Source organism: Lampetra fluviatilis, unplaced genomic scaffold, assembly GCF_964198595.1.
Source record: "Lampetra fluviatilis unplaced genomic scaffold, kcLamFluv1.1 SCAFFOLD_730, whole genome shotgun sequence".
In the NCBI taxonomy this organism is placed as follows: domain Eukaryota; kingdom Metazoa; phylum Chordata; class Hyperoartia; order Petromyzontiformes; family Petromyzontidae; genus Lampetra; species Lampetra fluviatilis.
In genome coordinates, this window is record NW_027620522.1 from 45,354 (window position 1) to 52,109 (window position 6,756).

At 54.8% G+C, this 6,756-nt stretch overlaps 1 long non-coding RNA gene across 1 annotated transcript; it reads left to right on the forward strand.

The window, feature by feature from the left end:
• The first annotated feature begins 264 nt into the window (after positions 1 to 264).
• On the forward strand, positions 265 to 4,774 carry LOC144954012 (uncharacterized). The gene is made up of 3 exons (XR_013641005.1): positions 265 to 358; positions 746 to 1,237; positions 4,520 to 4,774. It is a non-coding gene; the product is annotated as an uncharacterized LOC144954012 (long non-coding RNA).
• The last annotated feature ends 1,982 nt before the right edge of the window (positions 4,775 to 6,756 follow it).

Consider the following 6,756-nt stretch of genomic DNA (forward strand, 5'->3'; position numbering starts at 1 on the left):
ATCCTCTCCTGGCTCTTGTCCACCTCCTCCACCTCCTCCACCTCCTCCACCTCCACCTCATCGTCCTCCTCATCCGGCAACCACCACCACCACCACCGCTTCGTTCAGGGAGCACATTTCCCGTTCCCGAGAACTCCGCAGGGACTTTGGCCTCCCGTAGACTCGGAGGTTTGCCGAGGCCGGGAGATCCTTGCCGAGGTGGACGAGGAGGTGGTGGAGGAGGTGGTGGAGGTGGTGGAGGAGGAGGTGGAGGTGGTGGTGGTGGTGGAGGATCGCTACTCGGCGTTCGCCACGGAGATGGAGTCGGTGCTTGAGACGGCGCGGATTCCATACCGGGTGGAGAGCGCTGCGGGGAGAGGTGAGGTGGTGGTGGTGGTGGTGGTGGAGTGGGTGGGTGAGTGGGTGGGTGAGTGGGTGGGTGGGTGGGTGAGCGGGTGGGTGAGTGAGTGAGTGACTGAGTGAGCGAGCGAGTGGGTGGGTGAGTGGGTGGGTGAGCGAGCGACTGAGTGAGTGAGTGACTGAGTGAGTGACTGAGTGACTGACTGACTGAGTAACTGACTGACTGAGTGACTGCCTGACTGACTGACTGACTGAGTGACTGACTGAGTGACTGAGTGACTGACTGAGTAACTGACTAACTAACTGACTGACTGACTGACTGAGTGACTAACTAACTAACTGACTGAGTGACTAACTAACTGACTGACTGACTAAATCTCTCCCCTCTCTCTCCCCTCACCCCCAGGTCCTTTACCCCCAGACTCTCACCTTCTCGCCTGTATCGCCAGCTCACCCCCCTCACCCCCCTCACCCCCCTCACCCCCCTCACCCCCCTCACCCCCCTCACCCCCCTCACCCCCCTCACCACCCCCCTCACCCCCCTCACCACGCTGCCGTGTTGGCTGTGTGGTGTTTGAGAGCTCCGCTCGTTTTGCCTCGCTGCCCGAGACGTTTCGGGTCACCGCCCTTCGCTGGCTGGCGAGGAGAGGGGCAGGCCTGCTGTTGTTTCATGGACACGTCAACAACAACAACAACAACAACAACGACGTCAACAACAACGTCAACAACAACGACGTCAACAACGTCAACAACGTCAACAACAACGTCAACAACGTCAACAACGTCAACGACGTCAACAACAACGTCAACAACAACGTCAACAACGTCAACAACGTCAACAACGATCGTGTGGAGGAGTCACCGAGGGCGATGTTGATGTCGCCTGTGCAGCTGATCGGTGAGTCAGTCGGTCGGTTAGTCAGTCAGTTAGTCAGTCAGTTAGTCAGTCAGTTGGTTAGTCAGTCAGTTAGTCAGTCAGTTAGTCAGTTAGTCAGTCAGTTGGTTAGTCAGTCAGTCAGTTAGTCAGTCAGTTAGTCAGTCAGTTGGTTAGTTTGTCACTCAGTCAGTTAGTTAGTTAGTCAGTCAGTCAGTTAGTTAGTTAGTTAGTCAGTTAGTTAGTCAGTCAGTTAGTCAGTCAGTTAGTCAGTCAGTTAGTTAGTTGGTTAGTTTGTCAGTCAGTTAGTTAGTTAGTTAGTCAGTCGGTTGGTCAGTCAGTTAGTCAGTCAGTTAGTCAGTCAGTTAGTTAGTCAGTTGGTTAGTTTGTCAGTCAGTCAGTTAGTCAGTCAGTTAGTCAGTCAGTTAGTCAGTCAGTTAGTCAGTCAGTTAGTTAGTTAGTCAGTTAGTTAGTCAGTTAGTCAGTCAGTTAGTCAGTCAGTTAGTTAGTCAGTTGGTTAGTTTGTCAGTCAGTCAGTTAGTTAGTTAGTTAGTCAGTCAGTTAGTCGGTTGGTCAGTCAGTCAGTTAGTCAGTCAGTTAGTCAGTCAGTTGGTTAGTCAGTCAGTCAGTCAGTTGGTTAGTCAGTTAGTTAGTCAGTCAGTTAGTTAGTCAGTCAGTCAGTTAGTCAGTCAGTTAGTCAGTCAGTCAGTTGGTTAGTTTGTCAGTCAGTCAGTTAGTTAGTCAGTCAGTTAGTTAGTTAGTCAGTCAGTTAGTTAGTTAGTCAGTCAGTTAGTCAGTCAGTTAGTCGGTTAGTCAGTCAGTTAGTCAGTCAGTCAGTTGGTTAGTTTGTCAGTCAGTCAGTTAGTTAGTCAGTCAGTTAGTCGGTTGGTCAGTCAGTCAGTTAGTCAGTTAGTCAGTCAGTTGGTTAGTCAGTCAGTCAGTCAGTCAGTTGGTTAGTCAGTCAGTTAGTTAGTCAGTCAGTTAGTTAGTCAGTCAGTTAGTCAGTCAGTTAGTCAGTCAGTTAGTCGGTTAGTCAGTCAGTTAGTCAGTCAGTCAGTTAGTCAGTTGGTTAGTTTGTCAGTCAGTCAGTTAGTTAGTTAGTTAGTCAGTCAGTCAGTTAGTCAGTCAGTCAGTCAGTTAGTCAGTTAGTCAGTCAGTCAGTCAGTTAGTCGGTTGGTCAGTCAGTTAGTTAGTCAGTTGGTTAGTTTGTCAGTCAGTCGGTTAGTTAGTTAGTCACTCAGTCAGTTAGTCGGTTGGTCAGTCAGTCAGTTAGTCGGTTAGTCAGTCAGTTAGTCAGTCAGTCAGTTAGTCGGTTAGTCAGTCAGTTTGTCAGTCAGTTAGTTAGTCAGTCACTCACTCGCTCAGTCACTCAGTCACTCGCTCAGTAACTCAGTCAGTCAGTTAGTCAGTCAGTTAGTTAGTCAGTTGGTTAGTCAGTCAGTTAGTCAGTCAGCCAGTTAGTCGGTTAGTCAGTCAGTCAGTCAGTTAGTCGGTTAGTCAGTCAGTTAGTCAGTCAGTTAGTTAGTTAGTCAGTCACTCACTCGCTCAGTCACTCAGTCACTCGCTCAGTAACTCAGTCAGTCAGTTAGTCAGTCAGTTAGTTAGTCAGTTGGTTAGTCAGTCAGTCAGTTAGTCACTCAGCCACTCACTTACCCACTCACCCGCTCAGTCAAGTGAGTGGGTGAGTGGCTGAGTGGGTGAGTGGGTGGGTGGGTGAGTGACTAAGTGAGTGACTGAGTGAGTGGGTGAGTGAGTGGACGAGTGAGTGAGTGGGTGAGTGGCTGAGTGGGTGAGTGGGTGGGTGGGTGAGTGACTAAGTGAGTGACTGAGTGAGTGGGTGAGTGAGTGGATGAGTGAGTGAGTGGGTGAGTGGCTGAGTGGGTGAGTGGGTGGGTGGGTGAGTGACTAAGTGAGTGACTGAGTGAGTGGGTGAGTGAGTGGATGAGTGAGTGAGTGGGTGAGTGGCTGAGTGGGTGAGTGGGTGGGTGGGTGAGTGACTAAGTGAGTGACTGAGTGAGTGGGTGAGTGAGTGGATGAGTGAGTGAGTGGGTGAGTGGCTGAGTGGGTGAGTGGGTGGGTGGGTGAGTGACTAAGTGAGTGACTGAGTGAGTGGGTGATTGAGTGGATGAGTGAGTGAGTGAGTGGGTGAGTGGCTGAGTGGGTGAGTGGGTGGGTGGGTGAGTGACTGACTGACTGAGTGACTGATTGACTGAGTGACTGACTGGGTGAGTGACTGAGTGACTGACTGAGTGACTGAGTGACTGAGTAACTGACTGAGTGACTAACTGACTGACTGACCGACTGACTGAGTGACTGACTAACTAACTGACTGACTGAGTGACTAACTAACTGACTGACTGAGTAACTAACTGACTGACTGAGTGACTGACTGAGTAACTGACTGACTAACTGACTGACTAACTGACTAACTGACTGACTGACTGGCTAACTGACTGACTGAGTGACTAACTGACTAACTAACTGACTATCTCACTGACTGACTAACTAACTGACTGACTGTCTGAGCGACTGACTGACTGACTAACTAACTGACTAACTAACTGACTAACTAACTGACTAACTAACTGACTAACTAACTGACTGACTAACTGACTAACTAACTGACTAACTGACTGAGCGACTGACTGACTGACTAACTAACTGACTGACTAACTGACTGACTGACTAACTGACTGACTGACTAACTGACTGACTGACTGACTAACTGACTGACTGACTAACTAACTGACTGACCGACTAACTAACTGACTGACTAACTAACTAACTGACTGACTGACTGACTGACTAACTCACTGACTGACTGACTAACTAACTGACTGACTAACTGACTAACTGACTGACTGACTAACTAACTGACTGACTAACTAACTGACTGACTGACTGACTGACTAACTGACTGACTGACTGACTAACTAACTGACTGACTAACTAACTGACTGACTGACTAACTGACTGACTAACTCACTGACTGACTGACTAACTGACTAACTAACTGACTAACTAACTGACTAACTAACTGACTAACTAACTGACTAACTGACTAACTAACTGACTAACTAACTGACTAACTGACTGACTAATTAACTGACTAACTAACTGACTGACTAACTGACTGACTGACTGACTGACTAACTGACTAACTGACTGACTGACTAATTGACTAACTAACTGACTAACTAACTGACTAACTAACTGACTGACTAACTGACTAACTAACTGACTAACTGACTAACTGACTAACTAACTGACTAGCTCTCCCCCCCCTCACCCCTCACCCCTCACCAGCTCCCACCGTGTCTCTCCTCCCGAGACTCTCGGTGAACAAGCTCCAACTGGATCCGAAGTCCGTCGTTTCGGGGACTCTTCGTCTGCGCGATGCACCTTATCCCGACCCACCTCCTCCTCCAACATCGTCGTCGTCGTCGTCGTCGTCATCGTCATCATGGACCGGATTTGGCGTGCCGGGAAATGGGAACGCGACGAGGAGGTTGCTACGGAACGACATCAATGTGGTGATGCGTGCAGAGGTGCAGTATGGAGCTAAGGTGAGTGGGTGGGTGGGTGGGTGAGTGGGTGGGTGGGTGGGTGAGTGGGTGAGTGGGTGAGGGGTGGGTGGGTGGGTGGGTGAGTGGGTGGGTGGGTGGGTGAGTGGGTGGGTGGGTGAGTGGGTGGGTGGGTGGGTGGGTGAGTGGGTGGGTGGGTGGGTGAGTGGGTGGGTGGGTGGGTGGGTGAGTGGGTGGGTGGGTGGGTGGGTGGGTGAGTGGGTGGGTGGGTGGGTGGGTGGGTGGGTGAGTGGGTGGGTGGGTGGGTGGGTGAGTGGGTGAGGGGTGGGTGGGTGAGTGGGTGGGTGGGTGGGTGAGTGGGTGGGTGAGTGGGTGGGTGGGTGGGTGGGTGAGTGGGTGGGTGGGTGGGTGAGTGGGTGGTGGGTGAGTGAGTGAGTGAGTGAGTGAGTGGGTGGGTGGGTGAGTGAGTGGGTGGGTGGGTGGGTGAGTGGGTGAGGGGTGGGTGGGTGGGTGGGTGAGTGGGTGGGTGGGTGGGTGGGTGAGTGGGTGAGTGAGTGGGTGGGTGGGTGAGTGGGTGGGTGGGTGGGTGGGTGAGTGGGTGGGTGGGTGGGTGAGTGGGTGGGTGGGTGGGTGGGTGAGTGGGTGAGGGGTGGGTGGGTGGGTGGGTGGGTGAGTGAGTGAGTGGGTGGGTGGGTGGTGAGTGGGTGAGGGTGAGTGGGTGGGTGGGTGGGTGGGTGAGTGGGTGGGTGGGTGAGTGAGTGAGTGGGTGGGTGGGTGGGTGGGTGAGTGGGTGAGGGGTGGGTGGGTGGGTGGGTGAGTGGGTGGGTGGGTGAGTGAGTGGGTGGGTGGGGTGAGTGGGTGGGTGGGTGGGTGGGTGAGTGGGTGGGTGGGTGAGTGAGTGGGTGGGTGGGTGAGTGGGTGGGTGGGTGAGTGGGTGGGTGGGGTGAGTGGGTGGGTGGGTGGGTGAGTGGGTGGGTGGGTGGGTGGGTGAGTGAGTGAGTGGGTGGGTGGTGGGTGAGTGGGTGGGGTGGGTGGGTGGGTGGGTGAGTGGGTGGGTGGGGTGGGTGGGTGAGTGGGTGGGTGGGTGGGTGAGTGGGTAGGTGGGTGGGTGGGTGGTGGAGTGGGTGGGTGGGTGAGTGGGTGGGTGGGTGGAGTGAGTGGGTGGGTGGGTGGGTGAGTGGGTGGGTGAGTGGGTGGGTGGGTGAGTGAGTGGGTGGGTGGGTGAGTGGGTGGTGGGTGGGTGAGTGGGTGGGTGAGTGGGTGGGTGGGTGGGTGGGTGGGTGAGTGAGTGGTGGGTGGGTGGGGGGTGAGTGAGTGGGTGGGTGAGTGGGTGAGTGGGTGGGTGAGTGGGTGGGTGGGTGAGTGGGTGGGTGGGTGGGTGAGTGGGTGGGGTGGGTGAGTGGGTGGGTGGGTGGGTGAGTGGGTGAGTGAGTGGGTGGGTGGGTGAGTGGGTGGGTGGGTGGGTGGGTGAGTGGGTGGGTGGGTGAGTGGGTGGGTGGGTGAGTGGGTGGGTGGGTGGGTGAGTGGGTGGGTGGGTGGGTGGGTGAGTGGGTGGGTGGGTGAGTTTGTGGGTGGGTGGGTGGGGTGGGTGAGTGGGTGGGTGGGTGAGTGGGTGAGGGGTGGGTGGGTGGGTGAGTGGGTGGGTGGGTGAGTGAGTGGGTGGGTGGGTGAGTGGGTGGGTGGGTGGGTGGGTGAGTGGGTGGGTGGGTGGGGTGGGTGGGTGGGTGTGGGTGAGTGAGTGGGTGGGTGGTGAGTGGGTGGGTGGGTGAGTGGGTGGGTGAGTGGGTGGGTGGGTGAGTGGGTGGGTGGGTGGGTGAGTGGTGGGTGGGTGAGTGGGTGGGTGGTGGGTGGGTGGGTGAGTGGGTGGGTGGGTGGGTGAGTGGGTGGTGGGTGGGTGAGTGGGTGGGTGAGTGGGTGGGTGGGTGAGTGAGGGGTGGTGGGTGGTGAGTGGGTGGGTGGGTGAGTGGTGGGAGTGGGTGAGTGGGTGAGTGGTGGGTGGGTGGGTGACTGAGTGAGTGA